Source organism: Muscardinus avellanarius, assembly GCF_963383645.1.
Source record: "Muscardinus avellanarius genome assembly, chromosome: 3".
NCBI lineage: Eukaryota > Metazoa > Chordata > Mammalia > Rodentia > Gliridae > Muscardinus > Muscardinus avellanarius.
This window is the reverse complement of record NC_137788.1, coordinates 22,834,533-22,850,962: the sequence shown is the minus strand read 5'-3', so window position 1 is coordinate 22,850,962 and position 16,430 is coordinate 22,834,533. Positions and strand designations below refer to the sequence as shown.

The following is a 16,430-nucleotide window of genomic DNA, read 5'->3' as shown; positions in this document are numbered from 1 at the left end:
AGCCAGCGCTCCCCGGCTCTGACACCAGCAGCGCCGCTCGGCTCGCGGCGGTCCCCGGGGGAGGGCGGGGACACAAAAGCCCCGCGGCTCAGCCAATCGGATGCCTGTTTCCCGGGGAGGCGGGGACGGTACCTCCCTCTGGAGCCAACTGTTCAGCCAATCGGCACCGGGAAGCGCCCGGGAATTCTGGGAACTGTAGTCGGCCTCGGACGAATGCTGCAAACTTTTGCAAGAGGAGGGTTAGTCAGATCCCTGGCAACCAGGGACGAGAGTGACAGCCCGGAGAGTCATTGGGGCTGGGTGTTGAAACGGGACTTTACCGGGCGGGGCGAGACAGCCAGGTGTGAAATCCCTCTCAGATGCGTTCTCCCGGCTTTTCAGTTCCTGGAGGGACAGGTTAGGGTTTGGCTCCGCGGTATCCAGTGTTGCTAATTATAGAGCTGAATAACAGATATTGGGGGAGGGGGTGTCAGAGGACACCACCCCGTCCCTCCAGGCCCCAGGGAGGACTCCACCTCCAAATGTACCGGACACAGGGAATCCACCTCCTTTGTGGAGTCTCTGGAAAGAACCTTTACACACTGAAATGCCCCTGGCGACCTCATCATGTCTGATCTTACAGCAACTACTGCTGCTACCGCAGGTTTGCCCCCTCTGCCCTCGGCAAAGAGGGTCTTCCGTCCTGGCCACCCTCTTTCCTGAAGCTTTGTAGCAAGGTGTGTTCTGCTGGGCCTCCCCTCCCTCCTGCCACTCCTTCTAGGACTCCTCTTTCTCCTCCCGCTCCCCAAAACGTGGGTGCTCCCCTAGTTTCTCTTTTAACCCCTCCTCTCTCCTCACTCCCTCTGATCTCGGCCACTTCACTCGCCATTTGCAAGGGAGTTGTCTCCACCAGCTCTTAGCACTTCAAAGTCAAATTCATCTCCTTTTCTCTTCCCTCAGAGCCTTCTCCCTTCAATCCCTCTTTTGGTTTCAGTTGTAAAAATAATCTCTATGAGCCGGGCGTGACGGCTCATGCTTGTAATCCCAGCACTTGGGAGGCTGAGACAGGAGGATCTGCACAGCCTCAGCTATTTAGTGAGGCTCTCAGCAACTTAGTGAGACCCTGTTTCCAAATAAAATGTAAAATAGGTCTGGGAGTATAGTCCAGAGATAGAAAAGCCCCTGGGTTCTACCCCCAGTACCACCCAATAATAATAATAATAATAATAATAATAAATAATAATAATAATAATAATCTCTCTGGGTGAGGAAGTAGCTCAGTGGTAGAGCACTCTTGTCTAGGAGTAAGAGGTCTTGGGTTCCATCCCCAACAATACATACTTACACATAATTAATGTGATGTTAATGTCTAGCCCAAAAAGCTTCACCGGTGCTGGGCATGGTGGCGCGATCTTGTAAAACCAGTACTTGGGAGGCTGAGACAGGAGGATCATGGGTTTTCAGATAGCCTCAGCTACTTAGTGAGGCCCTCTGCAACTTACTGAGACTTTTTTTTTTCAAAATATAGAATAAAAAATAGAGCTGGGGTTATAGCTTAGAGGTCAAATGTCCCTGGGTTCCATCCTTAGTACCAAAATAATAATGACAATAATAATAATAGTAATAATAATAAAGATCAATCCCATAGATTGATATTCAAGATATACCTCAATTTACCTTTTTAGTCATATTACTTACCACATCTAGAATCTTGATTTGGCCTTCAAACCTCTCAGTACTCTTCTTTGGAAACCTCTGCCCATGGGGATTTTATCTGGCAGCCAATGCCTTCATTCCTATGTGTGACCTGAATGGAGCTTTTGTTCAAGTGCCATTTCCTTTTTTTTTTTTTCTACTCTTTTTTTGTGGTACTGGGGATGGAACCGAGGGGCATTCTACCTCTGAGCTACACCCCTAGCCCTATTTTTTATTCTTTATTTTGAAACAGGGTCTCACTGAATTGTAAAGGGCCTCACTAAGTAGCCGAGGCTGTCCACGAACCCAGGTCTTCCTGTTTCAGCCTCCCAAATGCTGGGATTACAAGAGTACGCCACCACGCCTGGCTCTCCATCTTCTTTTGACTGCACTGGGCCATGTTAAGAGTTGCTTTAAAGCAGGAACATGCTTATTTATCTCCATACCCCTCACTAGCATATATCCTCAGTAATTATTTTTCTCATCCCTGGGGATCAGAACAAGGCCTTGAACTACATCTCTAGCCCACAGTAAATATTAAGTTACTCTCTTCTTAAAAATAACACTTTAGCGAAGCGTGGTGGTGCATGCTTGCAATCCCAGCATTTGGGAGGCTGAGACAGGAAGACTGCAGGTTCTCAGCCAGCGTTAGCTACTTTAGTGAGGTCCTCCACAACTTAACGAGACCCTGTTTCAAAATAAAATATAAAAAATAGGCCGGGCGTGGTGGCGCACACTTGTAATCCCTGCGCTTTGGAGGCGGAGACAGGAGGATCGCGCTGGGATCGCGCTGGTTCGGAGCCAGCCTCTCTGGCTTAAGAGACCCTGTTTCCACATAAAAAAGTTAAAAAATAGGTCTGGGAGTGTAGCCCGTGAGAGTGTATCCCGGAGGTAGAAGGGCTTCCAGGAACCCCAGTACCACCAACAAAACAAAACAAAACAAAACAAAACAACAAAAAATAGGACTGGGGGTGTTGTTTGGAGGTAGAATGCCTCTGGGACCCATCCCAGAACCACAGAAAGAAAGAAAAAGAAAGAAAGAAAGAAAGAGAATAACACTTTAGAATCTGCAGGAAAATGACAGAATCACTCCCCAAAGCTTCACTTACAATGTCAGTGCTTTTGTGAGAAGGAAAAGCAAAGATACTGATATTCTTTTTTTTTTTTTTTTGGTGGTACTGGGGTTCCTGGAAGCCCTTCTACCTCCGGGCTACACTCCCAGACCTAATTTTATATTTTTTTATTTGGAAACAGGGTCTCCTAAGCCAGCGCCCACGGCTGGCTTCGAACCTGCGCGATCCTCCTGTCTCTGCCTCCCAAGCGCGGGGATTACAAGCGTGCGCCACCACGCCCGGCAAAGATTGATGTTCTAAATTGGGTGGTCTTTGGTGGCCCAGTCTCCAAGGAAAGAAAGAGGAAGAGGCCTAGGCACTAACATTTTCTGAGCTCCACAAAGTGTCTACAATATACCCATTGTCCCATGTAACTCTCACCACCACCTTGTGAAGTAAGCTTTATGTCCCCATTTGACAGATGAGAAGCCTGAGGTCCAGGAGGTGTGTTGGCTAAGGTCTCTTTAGTAATATGCTGGGTAGCTATTCGAACCCCGTGTGACTCCAGAGCAGAAACTGCACCACGCCAGTGATAAAGGAAGAATGTGATTAGGTAAAAAGCAGGCCAGCACATGTAACTGAGGCTTAAAGCAGATATATTCATTGGGAGTCAGAAACATAACTGTCAGTTGCCTATAAATGATGGGCCAGCATATCCCTTTTGCAGAAATGCCTCCGTGAAAAGCCAAACAATCATCTGAAGATGGCTAGGGCAGCCGGAATTTGAGCAAAAAGAACCAGGTTGGGTTGGGGGGGTTCACTGAACCCGCTCCACTCAGAGCAAATCTGCTCCTTCCCTCCCTCTTCCAGCCAGTAAATATTTGTCCACCATTCAGTGTGTACCAGGCACTGTCCTGGACTCTGGCCACTCGGCAATGAAGCTACCAGTTCAGTAGGGCATGGGGGGGGGGGGCTGGCAGGACACTTCCTCCCCTCCCCCATGCCTTGTCTCTTGGTTCCATCAAGATCTCCTCCTCCTGTTGCCATACGCTCTCCACTCTTGCATCAGCGAAGTTGAGGCCACTGATTGGCCAAAGCTATTTTTATTCCTCAATCACATTCCAGTCCTGAAGACACATGTAGATTAGATTTGAAATGTTTTTGAGGTTTCTTCAGCTTCAGATCCTCTCTCAGATTATAAACCTAATGGGCTTTTCATCTGTTCTGTATTTATTCTTCCCGAATGAATTTTTTTTTATATCAATTCTGGCATCCTCTCGACTATAACGACCTTGAACTGTGATCATTACAGGGGCTGTGATTTATCACCCTGGCCGTCATTTTTAGAGCTTTTCTTTTTGTTTTCTTTCCCAGCCCCCAACCTCCTGAACACAATTTCTGCTCTGGGGGAGCTTTCAGCAAAGATGGGTCTCACCACAATGGGTTGATGAAGCCCAGGGAGACCTGTCTGCCAAGGCTTATTCGTACACTCACTCAATTCCTCAGTAAGTAGGCTTGGTGCGAGGTGCTGTTCCCGCACTGAGCTGACTCGTCCTGAAGGAAATTGTCTCCATAGAATTGTGCATTAGGAGACAGGACAACCGGACTCCCCGGAACAGAGCTAACTTATCGCCTAAGTTTAGCCTTATCATGCAAAATGATTTTTTTTTCCATCTCTGAGTCTGCTTCCTCATCTGCAAAACAAAGGAATTGAAATGAGCGCTCACCTTCCGGAGCCACAGAGGAGAGAACTGGTGTTGGGCAATACATAGATTTCGCTCCCCACAGTTGCATATTGAGGATTAGAAACCTGCAGCTTTGCCAGGCGTGGTGGCGCACGCTTGTAATCCTCCAGGAGTATAGCCTGGAGGTAGAAAGTCTCTGGGTTCCACCCCCAGTACCACAAAAAAGAAAGAAAGAAAGAAAGAAAGAAAGAAAGAAAGAAAGAAAGAAAGAAAGAAAGAGACCTGCAGCTTTGGAAAAGCTCGCCCTTCTTGTGATAAATAAAATATGAAAACTAAGCCGCTGGGTGTTTGGGGACAATTCCCAGAAAAGCTCCAGGTTAGTTTTGTCGGCTGAGTGAGCCCTCAGCGCCCCCTGCAGGCCAAATACTTCTATAGCACAGCCAAAATAAACTGAAAAAGGGTGGCGTGCGTGTATTTTCTGTCTTCAATTCCTAAAAGAGGCCAGGCAGCGGCTAAGTAAGAATCATGTGGTTGTTGAAGAGTCTTCTGCTGCCAGCAAGGTCCAGTCTCCTAAAGACTTACCTGACTGGATGTACTTCACAGCTTCCCAGTCTACAGGCAGGAAGCCTCAGGTCCAGAGAGAAGACTTTGCCCAAGAGTCTCCAGGAAAGTTGTCCTCAAAGTGGGCCTAGATTCTTGAGATCCAGGTCGCCTATCCAGGGCCACCTGTGCCTTAATAGGCTGCCCCAGGACCCTCACGTTTCCAGAAAGAGAAACTTCTTCCTTGCTTTGGTGTCCCCACTCCCCTACCTCCGAGGGGCTCTATACAATCAATCCCTTCTCAGACAACGATCTTGAGGCCTCTGCCTGGAACACATCCCTGGCTCTTGCTACCATCCTGTTTCTCTCTCTCTCTCTCCTTACCCCTCAAAAACTCTGTATCCCCCACCAAAAGCTGGACTTGAAATCAGTATATCAGAGTTGAAGGTTCCAATCCTAACCTTTTCTAGCTTTCTTTTTTTTCTTTTCTTTTCTTGTGTGTGTGTGTGTGTGTGTGTGTGTGTGTGTGTGTGTGTGTGATACTGAGGATGGAACCCAGTGGAAACTCTAACAGTTCCAATACTAGTACACCCAGGAGCTTTCTACCTCCGGGCTACACTCCCAGACCTATTTTATATTTTATTTGGAAACAGGGTCTCACTAAGTTGCTGAGAGCCTCACTAAGTAGCTGAGGCTGGCTTTGAACCTGTGCGATCCTCCTGTCTCAGCCTCCCAAGTACTTTCTGAACCTGTTTATTACAGTGTCAAACCGGGCAACAAAGTTTACATGCACGGGGCTGTTGCGAGGATGAGAGCTAAGGCATGCAAGGCTTGATAAATACAGGCTTGATAAACGAGTGTAACTGTTCAACAAACTGCAGTTACTATTTATATTGTTTGTGTTATTATTCTAAAGAATCTAGCTCAGTGACTGGTAGACAGTATTCAAAAAGGGTAGAATTTAGCAGAAACTGAATAAGCAATGGTTAGTGGTTTTTTTTTTAAGGTTTTGTTTTGTTTTAATCCAAGGACGCCCACTATGTTTTCAGTTCTAAATGTCTCCTCAAAGAAAACTGCAGCACTTACCTTTTGCTCAGCAACAGGCTCCTCTTACGTCAACCACAGCAGCCAATGAGCAAGAAGTAGGCGGGGTTTCCTGGCAGCCAATAGCAGCCCGCAGCGGCGCTATTGGCGCCCCCAGGCGGGTTTCCTGGTTGGTAACCGAGCGAATCCCGGGGCAGTTTGAGGGGCGGGGAGCGCCTCCAAATTCTCCAGGGTCTGCCTACCAACCGGGCTCTGATTGGTGCAGGCCTTCAACACGCGTTTCTCCCTCCGCCCTCCAGGCCACGCCCCTTAGGAAGAGGCGGGGGACTTTTTCTGTCCTTTTTTTCTTTTTCTTCTTTTTAATAAACAGCTGGCTTCAGTTTTATGCTTCCCTTTCCGGTTATAAGTGACATAACTATTGCAGAAAACTTGGCAAATATAGAGAAGTGTAAAGGTAAGAAAAAGAAACAACCCGACATCCTTTCCCCCTTTGTGCTTTAAAGTGTTTTTCAGGCTTCCTGCCTTTAGCTGGCATTTATTGCTGTTCATCGCTCTGTTTTTGTAAAAGCGTAGATCTGGAAGCGACCAGAATGACCATCAAAGGGGTATGGGAATGAATGGATTTGTCCACACAAAGAAACGGGAGGTAGCTCTGGAGACTCTGAAATGGAAACGTGTGCTGTGCAGGATTTAATGTTAGCTAAAAAGAAAAAGCTAGTGGCACAATGTTGCGGATAGAACGATTTCACTGCTGTGTACGTGGTTACAGAGAGAAAACAAAAATCTGGAAAGATGTGCAGTTTGCAGATTATCTCTAGGGTGGAGTAAGAACGAAGTTTTAAAGACTATACATTTTTTATCCATATTTTAATGGAAGGATGTTTTACTTTTTTTTTTTTTTTCTTGTACTGAGGACTGCACCCGGGGGCATGCTACCTCTGAGCCCCCCCCCCCCGGCCCTTTTTATTTTTTATTTTTAAACGGTCTCTAAATTCGATTCAAACCTACAAAGTACTGGGATTATAGGCGGGCGCCACCGCGCGGTGGTTTTACACGTTTTTAATTTTAAAAGTTCCTTTCAAAAAGAGTGGTTGCCAGGCATGGTTGCATGTGCTTGTAATCCCAGTATTTGGGAGGCTGAGACAGGAGGAGGTTCCAGGCCAGCCAAACAGCTACTTAGTGAGGCCCTCTGCAATTTAGTGAGACCCTATTTCGAAATAAAGAATAAAAAATAGGGCTGAGAATGGGGCTTGGAGGTAGAGTGTCCCTGGGTTCCATCCCCAGTATTGGAAAAAATAAGTAAAATAAAATAGGGGTGAGGGTGTAGCTCGGAGGTAGAAGGCCCCTGGGTTCAATCCTCATTACAGCAAATAATAAATAATATCTCACTACCTATCCCTTCTGCTCAACCAGTTGAGCATAGGGCTGGGATTTAGCTCAGTTAGGTAAAGCACCTACCTTGCATTAACAAGGCCCCAGGTCCAATTGCGTGTGTGTGTGTGTGTGTGTGTGTGCGCGCACACACACACACACACCTTGCACATGAAGGTTTCTTTGCCTGCACAGTGCAAATTTAGCTGAGATCCTTAAAAATTTGTTTAGCTGGGCAGGGTGGCCCGCTTGTAATCCCAGCATTCGGGAGGCTGAGACTGGAGGATCGCTGTTCGCCGACAGCCTCAGCTACTTAGTGAGGCTGTCTGCAATTTAGTGAGACCCGGTTTCAAAATTTAAATTTTTTTTTTTTTTTTTTAGTGCTGGGGATTGAACCCAGGGCCTCCTGCAAGCCAGGCAAGCACTCTACCACTAAGCCACACATTCAGGCAAGATCCTTAGGAATTTTACAAGACCCTGTTTCAAAGTAAAAAGAGCTGGGGTCTCTGTCAGAGGTAGAATGCCCTGGGTTGGGTCCCCAGCATCAGAAGAAAAGGAAAACCAGACTTGGTAGTACAAGATTGTAATCCCAGTACTTGGGAAGTTAAAAAGGGGAGGATAGCAGGTTAAGCCAGCCTTAGCAATTTATTAAGGCCCTCTGCAACTTAGTGAGAGTGTTTCAAAATAAAAAATAGCCAGGTGTAGTGGCACATGCTTGTAATCCCAGTACTTGGGAGGCTGAGACAGGAGGATGTCAGGATCAAGGCCAGCCTCAACAACTTGTGAGGCCCTCCACAACTTAGTGAGACCCTGTTTCAAAATGAATAAAATAGGGTTGGGGATGTAGCTCAGAGGTAGAATTCCCCTGAGTTCAATCCCCAGTGCTGCAAAAAAAAAAAAAAAAAAAATAGCTGGGCATGGTGGCACACGCTTGTAATTCCCACTCTTAGGAGGCATTCCCAGGTACACCCTCTGAGCTACACACCCCCTGCCCTATTTTTTATTCTTTATTTTGAAACCAGGTCTCACTGAGTTGCGGAGGGCCTCACTAAGTAGCTGAGGCTGTCCGCGAACCGCGATCCTCCGGTCTCAGCCTCCCGAATGCTGGGATTACAAGCGTTGAGCCATCATGCCCGGTTTATATTTTTTTTAATTTAGAAACAGGACCTCTTAAGCCAGCGTGGCTTGCTTTGAACCTGCGCGATGCTCTTGTCTCCGCCTCCCAAGCACGGGATTACAAGTGTGCGCCACCACTCCCGGCAATAAATAAATTTTAAAAATAAAAAATAAAAGCTGGAGCCGGGCATGGTGGCACACGTGGTGGTAATACCCGCGCTTGGGAGGCTGAGACAGGAGGATAGCACAGGTTCGAAGCCAGCCTCAGCTACTTAGTGAGGCTCTCAGCAACTTAGTGAGACCTTGTTTCCAAATAAAATATAAAAAAGGTCTGGGAGTATAGTCTGAAGGTAGAAAGCCTCTGGGTTCCACCCCCAGTACCACACACACAAAAAAATAAATAAATAAAAATAATAAAAATAAAAGCTGGGCTGAGGGCCCACATTTGTAATCTCAGTAATTCGGAGGCTGAGACTGGAGGATTGCAGGTTCTTGGCCAGCATCAACAACTTGTGAGACCCTCCCCAACTTAGTAAAACCCTGTTTCAAAATAAAGAGTAAGAGCTGGCATGGTGGTGCACACTTCTAATCCCAGCATTTGGGAGGCTGAGACAGGAGGATCTGGGATCGCAGACTGCCTCAGCTACTTAATGAGGCCCTTTGAAACTCAGTGAGACCCTGAGACCCTGTTTTAAAATATAGAATAAAAAATTGGGCTGGGAGTGTAGCTTGGAGGTAGAATGCCCCTGGGGGTTCATTCTCTAGTACCACTACATAAATCTACACACACACACATAAATAAATACACACACACACACAGCATTATATATACATATAGACATAATATAACATTCTATCTTTGATTCATTAAATTCTTAGAAGCAAATTCATGAGTTGAAGGTTAAACAGAAATATATGCAAGACTTCTTTTTTTTTTTTTTTTTTTTTTTTTGCAGGTCTGGGGATGGAACCCAGGGACATTTGACTTCGGAGCTACAGCCCCTAACCTACTTTCTATTTTTTTATTTTGAAACAGGGTCTCACTAAGTTATGGAGGGCCTCACTAAGTAGCTGAGGCTGTCCACGAACTGCAATCCTCTGGTCTCAGCCTCCCGAATGCTGGGATTACAAGTGTGCACCACCACACCCGGTGATTTTTTTTTTTTTTTTAATCCAGGGGCATTCTACCTCTGAGCTACACCCCAGCCCTTTTTTTTTTTTTTTTAATTTTGAAACAGGGTCTCACAGAGTTTCAAAGTATCTCACTAAGTACCTGAAGCTGTCCTCAAACTGTGATCCTCCTGTCTCAGCCCCCCAAATGCTGGGATTAAAAGCATGTGTCACCACACCCGGCTAACTTTTGTTTTGTTTTGTATTTTTGGTGGTGCTGGTAATTGTACCCAGGGACATTCTACCTCCGAGCTGCACCCCTAACCCTATTCTATTTTTTTTTTTTTTCAGTACTGGGGATGGAAACCAGGGGCATTCTACGTTCAAACTATACCCCTAGCCCTATTTTTTTATTCTTTATTTTGAAACTGGGTCTCACTGAGTTGCAAAGGGCCTCACTAAGTAGCTGAGGCTGTCTACGAACCCGGATCCTCCTGTCTCAGCCTCCCAAATGCTGGAATTACAAGCATGTGCCACCACGCCCAGCCTTCAAAGACTCTTTTGTGTATGTGTGTGCATGTGCATGGGCGCACACTGGTGCACAGGTGGAGGGGTTACTGAGGATGGAACCTAGAGGCATTCTACCCGCAGAGCTATGCCCCCAGCCCTATTTTATTCTTTATTTTGAAACAGGGTCTCACTAGGTTGCTGCGAATATTGCTACATTGCTGAGGCCATCCTTGAACCTGCAGTCCTCCTGTGTCAGCTTCCCAAGTACTGGGAGAACAGGCAGCCACCCTGAGGCCAGCGACGTTCTTGTATTAATGTAACTGGTTCAATTCCCATTCATTTTCTTAGTCGTCAGTGCTAATAGTCATGAATGATATAGATATATCATACATGTGCTTGTGTGTGTGTGTGTGTGTGTGTGTGTGTGTGTGTGTGTGTGTGTTTGTTACTGGGGATTGAACCCAGGGGCATTCTGACATTCTGTCTCTGAGCTATATCCCCAACTGTATTTTTTATTATTTATTTATTTTATTTATTTATTTATTTATTTATTTATTTGTGTGTGTGGTATTGGAGGTGGAACCCAGGGGCTTTCTACCTCCAGGCTCTATTCCCAGACCTATTTTATATTTTTTTATTTGGAAACAGGGTCTCACTAAGTTGCTGAGAGCGTCACTAAGTAGCTGAGGCTGGCTTCGAACCTGTGGGATCCTCCTGTCTCAGCCTCCCAAGCGTGGGGATTACAAGCGTGCACCACCACGCCTGGCCTTTTATTTTTATTTTTTTGAAACAGGGTCTCACTAAGTTGCAGAGGGCCTTACTAAGTAGCTGAGGCTGGCTTCAAACCTACTTGATCCTCCTGTCTCAGCCTCCCAAGTATTAGGATTACAAGCGTGTGTTACCAGCCCGGCTACCTTGTACCTTCTAAGCCAGTCCACAGTAGCTTCTGGGTAGCCTGGTTTCAGCTGTTTGACATCATTAATACCCTTATAATGGGCTGCAGCAGGATCACCCACATTAGTAGCAGTGACTGTCCGGTGGGTTTCTCCTTTGCCCATCACAGCCAACACGCCCAGAACTTTCCATCTGATTATTTCATCTCTTGCACACACCATGCTTCCAATTTCACAAACATCAGTTGGGTCACTGTCGCCACAACAAGCTAGTATGTTTGTCACTGTGTCTTGGGTCTTCCCAAGTCTGAGGGATGGCACCATAGTTCCAGATATATCCCTTATAAGGAAACAGATTTGCAACATAACGGAGTTCTCCGTTTTTTACACACATCTTGCTTAATTGGGTTTAAAGGTTCCCTTGTAGCAATCTCCATTTTTTCATTAGACCAGCTTGGAACATCAATTACTATGTGGAATATTTCCTTATCTGCATAAATTGAAATATCATAAAATGGAGATATATATTTTCCCATTTTATTTTATTTTATTTTGGTATAGGGGACTGAATCCAGAGACATTCTACCTCCACGCTATACTTCCTATTTTATTTTTATTTTGAAACAGGGTCTCACTAGGTTGATGAGAGTCTCAATATTTGCCGAGGCTGTCCGTGAACCTACTATCCTTCTGTCTCACCATCCCAAGTACTGGGATTACAAGTGTTAATTATAAGTGTACACCACACTCAGCTGTTCCTTTTCTTCTTTCTTTCTTTTTTTTTTTTATGGTGGTACTGAGAATGGAACCCAAGGGGCATTCTACCTCCGAGCTACACTCACAGCCCTGTATTTTTTTTTTTTTAATTCTTTATTTTGAAACAGAGTCTCACTGAATTGCAAAGTGCCCCACTAAGTAGCTGAGGCTGTCTGCCAACCGAGGTCTTCCTGTCTCAACCTCCTAAATGCTGGGATTACAAGCATGCGCCACCACGCCCAGCTCGAGCTGTTCCTTTTCATTTTATTTTATTTTATTTATTTGTTTTTTTTTTTTTGTGTGTGTGTGGTACTGGGGTTCCTGGAAGCCCTTCTACCTCCGGGCTACACTCCCAGACCTATTTTTTAAAAATATTTTTAAATTTGGAAACAGGGTCTCAAGCCAGCACGGCTGGCTTTGAACCTGCGCGATCCTCCTGTCTCCGCCTCCCAAGTGCGGGGAATTACAAGTGTGCGCCACCATGCCCGGCTTCCTTTTCATTTTATTTTTTTTATTTTTTATTTATTTATTTATTTATTTATTTGCGGGTCTGGGAATGGAACCCAGGGGCATTCCACCTCTGAGCTATACCCCCTGCCCTATTTTTTATTCTTTATTTTGAAACCGGGTCTCACTGAGTTGCAGAGGGCCTCACTAAGTAGCTGAGGCTGTCCGCGAACCGCGATCCTCCAGGTCTCAGCCTCCCGAATGCTGGGATTACAAGCGTGCACCACCACGCCCAGCTTTTCCTTTTCATTTTAGAGGAAGGCTTAGTGCTTGAGGGTGAAGGGCCAGCCCAACATACTCTTTGCTGCTAAAGCTGCCCTATACCAGCCACCACCACCACCACAGAGCCACCAGCCCACACTCAGTGCTGACTGAGAAGCTACCAGCCATTTTTAAAATTTTTGCTTTGTGAGAGTCATGGTAGGTTAATGAGGCTGTCCTTGAACTTGCACTCCTCTGTCTTAGCCTCCCAATTACTGGGATTATAGGTATGTGCCACCATGCCTTGCACTCCAAGACTTTTTTTTGTAGTTGTTATTACTGGAATTAAACTCAGAAGCATTCAATCTCAGAACTACATCCTTGCCTTATTTATTATTCTTACTTTAAGACAGGATCTCACCAGGTTAATGCAAGTCTAACTACTTGCTGAGGCTATCTTTGAACCTGTGCAATCCTCCTGTCTCAGCCTCCTAAGCGCTGGGATTATAAGCATGCGCCACCACTCCTGGCTCCCCAGCACTATTTTTTATTCTTTATTTTGAAACAAGGTCTCACTGATTTGCAAAGGGCCTCACTAAATTGCTGAGGCTGTTTGAGAACCACAGTCCTCCTGTCTGAGCCTCCCAAGTACTGGGCTCACAAGCGTGCTCCCCCATGCCCAGTTTGGGCACATTATTATTTGGTGTAGGAGGGGGAGGAGAGTACAGAGCTGAATCATGCCCACTGTCTGGCAGCCAGGATCAAATAGGCCAGGGACCTAAGCATATAAATAGCTCATATAAGCTGAAAATACTCTGACCAAGTCACTTCTGGATACAAACTTTCTCTTTTTTGTTTTTGTTTTGTTTCATTATACTAGAGATTGAACCCAGAGGCTTTCTCACTCTGAAATATATCTCCAGCCCTATTTTATTTATTTTATTATTTATTAATTTATTTATTGCAGTCCTGGGGATGGAACCCAGGGGCATTCTACCTCTGAGATCCACGAACCATAATCTTCCTGTCTTAGCCTCCCAAATGCTGGGATTATAAGCGTTGCCACCATGCCCAGCTCCTATTTTATTTTTTATTAAATGAACCGTCTTAGCCGGGTATGGTGGCACACGCTTGTAATCCCAGTACTTGGGAGGCTGAGACAAGAACATGCAGGTTTGTGGCCAGCCTCAACTACTTAGGCCCTTGGAAATTTATTGAGACCCAATTTCAAAATTAAGAATAGAGCTGGGCGTGGTGGCACACGTGTGTAATCCCAGTACTTGGGCGGCTGAGACAGGAGGATCGCATAGGTTCAAAGCCAGCCTCAGTTACTTAGTGAGGCTATCAGCAACTTAATGAGACCCTGTTTCCAAATAAAATATAAAAAATAGGTCTGTGGGTGTATCCCGGTGGTAGAAAACCCCTGGGTTCCATCCCCAGTACCGCAAAATTAAAATTATATATATATAGCTGGGCGTGGTGGCGCACACTTGTAATCCCCGCGCTTGGGAGGTAGAGACAGGAGGATCGCGCAGGTTCGAAGCCAGCCGCGCGCACTGGCTCAGGAGACCCTGTTTCCAAATAAAAATGTAAAAATAGGTCTGGGAGTATAGTAGCCCGGAGGTAGAAGGGCTTCCAGGAACCCCAGTACCACTAAAAAAAAAAAAAAAAAAATATATATATATATATATATATATATATATATATATTAAAAAAAATATATATATATATTTATGTATATATTCCTGGGGCCAATCTGAAGATACTATACTAAGGAAAATGAAAATGGCCTGGCATAGTTGCATACTTGTAATTCCAGCACTTGGAAGTCTGAGATAGGAGGATAGTGGTTCAAGGAAAGCTACCTAGTGATGCCCTTTGCAACTCAGTGAGTCCCTATTTCTTTCTTTCTTTCTTTCTTTCTTTCTTTCTTTCTTTCTTTCTTTCTTTCTTTCTTTCTTTCTTTTTCTTTTTCTTTTTCTTTTTTTTTCTTCTTTCTTTCTTTCTTTCTTTCTTTCTTTCTTTCTTTCTTTCTTTTTTTTTTGGTGGTACTGGGGTTCTTGGAAGCCCTTCTACCTCCGGGCTACACTCCCAGACCTATTTTTTAATATTTTTTTATTTGGAAACAGGGTCTCCTAAGCCAGCGCACACGGCTGGCTTCAAACCTGCGCGATCCTCCTGTCTCTGCCTCCCAAGCGCGGGGATTACAAGCGTGCGCCACCACGCCCGGCATGAGTCCCTATTTCAAAACAAAGAATAAATATAGAAAGCCGGGCGTGGTGGCTCATGTTTGTAATCCCAGCATTCAGGAGGCTGAGAGTGGAGGATCATGGTTCGCGGACAGCTTCAGCTACTTAGGCCCTCTGCAACTTAGTAAGACCTGTTTTAAGAAAAAGAATAAAAAATAGGGCCAAGCGTGGTGGCACATGCTTGTAATCCCCGTGCTTGGGAGGCTGAGACAGGAGGATCGCGCAGGTTCAAAGCCAGCCTCAGCTAAGAGACCCTATTTCCAAATAAAATATAAAATAGGTCTGGGAGTGTAAACCCAGAGGTAGAAGGCCCCTGGATTCCATCCCCAGTACCACCCCTCCCCCCAAAAAAATAATAGGGCAGGGGGTATAGCTTGGAGGTTGAATACTCTAGGTTCCATCCCCAGACCCTCCCAAAAAATAGGGCTGGGGGTGTAGCTTTTAGGTAGATTGCTTCTGGGTTCCCTTATAGTAGAAGCCCAATCTCCAGTAACCCCACACATATACACAAAATTGAGATGGATATGGTGTCGCACACTTGTGATCTCAGTATTTGGGAGGCTAAGACAGGAGGATAGCAGGTTCACAGCCAGCCTCAGCTACTTATTGAGGCCCTCTGCAACTTAGGGAGACCGTGTTTCAAAATAAAGAATAAGCTGCGTGTGGTGGAGCATGCTTGTAATCCCAGCCTTTGGGAGACTGAGACAGGAGGATCCTAGGTTCACAGACAGCCTCAGCTACTTAATGAGGCCCTTTGCAACTCAGTGAGACCCTGTTTCATAATAAAGAATAAAAAATAGGGCTGGGGTGTAGCTTGGAGGTAGAATGCCCCTGGGTTCCATTTCTAGTACTGCAAAAAATAAATAAATAAAAGAATAAAAAAATAGGGCTGGGGGTGTAGTTCAGAGGTAGAATGCCTCTGGGTTCAATCTCAATACTGAAAAAAAAAAAAAAAAAACTAAAAAATAGGGCTGGGGGTGTAGATTGGAGGTAGAATGCCCCTGGGTTCAACCCCCGGCACTGCAAAACATAAAACCCAGGAAGATCTGGCAACACCAAGTGATTTCTAGAAACCATCAGCCAGACTTAGTAGCTGAGCTTGCTTTTTCTAGTTTGCAGGAACAGTATAACACAGGGACCACCTGATTCATTGATAGTACCTAGCTGGCCTCTGTAGGAACTTGAGTTTGAAATCTTGAGAAAGGGTCATGGCTTCTTCTTCTTCTTTTTTTTTTTTTTGTACTATGGATTGAAGTCAGGTTCATTTTACATCTGAGCTACATTCCCAGCCCTATTTAATTCTTTATTTTGAAACAGGGTCTCACTAGGCTGATAAGAACCTCACTCTAAGTAGCTGAGGCTGGCCGCGGACCTGCGATCCTCCTCTCGGCCTCCCGAGTCCTGGGATTACAAGTGTGTACCACCACACCCTGTGGTTTTGGGCATCAAATCTGGAGTCTTGAACATGATAGGGAAGTGCCCTGGTGCTGAGCTACAAACCCTGCCCTCTAATTCCACTTCTGTTGCTTGCAGCTCACGGATACCTCGCTCAAGGTCAAAGTGTGAGGCCGCAGCAGAGAACCAGGGCTTCTCACCTCACTGTCCCGTTCTTCCGCCTACCTCATTTAGTAGTTAAACATTCACCAACCTTTTTATTTTCCTTTCTTTTTTAATTGACAGGGTCTCACTATGTTGCTCGGGCTGGCCTCAGAGTGTCAAAGG

The 16,430-nt window shown here is 45.5% G+C and overlaps 1 pseudogene across 1 annotated transcript; it reads right to left on the bottom strand.

The window, feature by feature from the left end:
- Positions 1–88: 88 nt before the first annotated feature.
- LOC308260027 (inorganic pyrophosphatase-like) lies at positions 89–11,531 on the bottom strand (annotated as a pseudogene). Its single transcript has 2 exons — positions 11,017–11,531; positions 89–223 (listed from the first exon to the last, which is right to left on the bottom strand). The product of its transcript is annotated as an inorganic pyrophosphatase-like (transcript).
- Between the last annotated feature and the right edge of the window lie 4,899 nt (positions 11,532–16,430).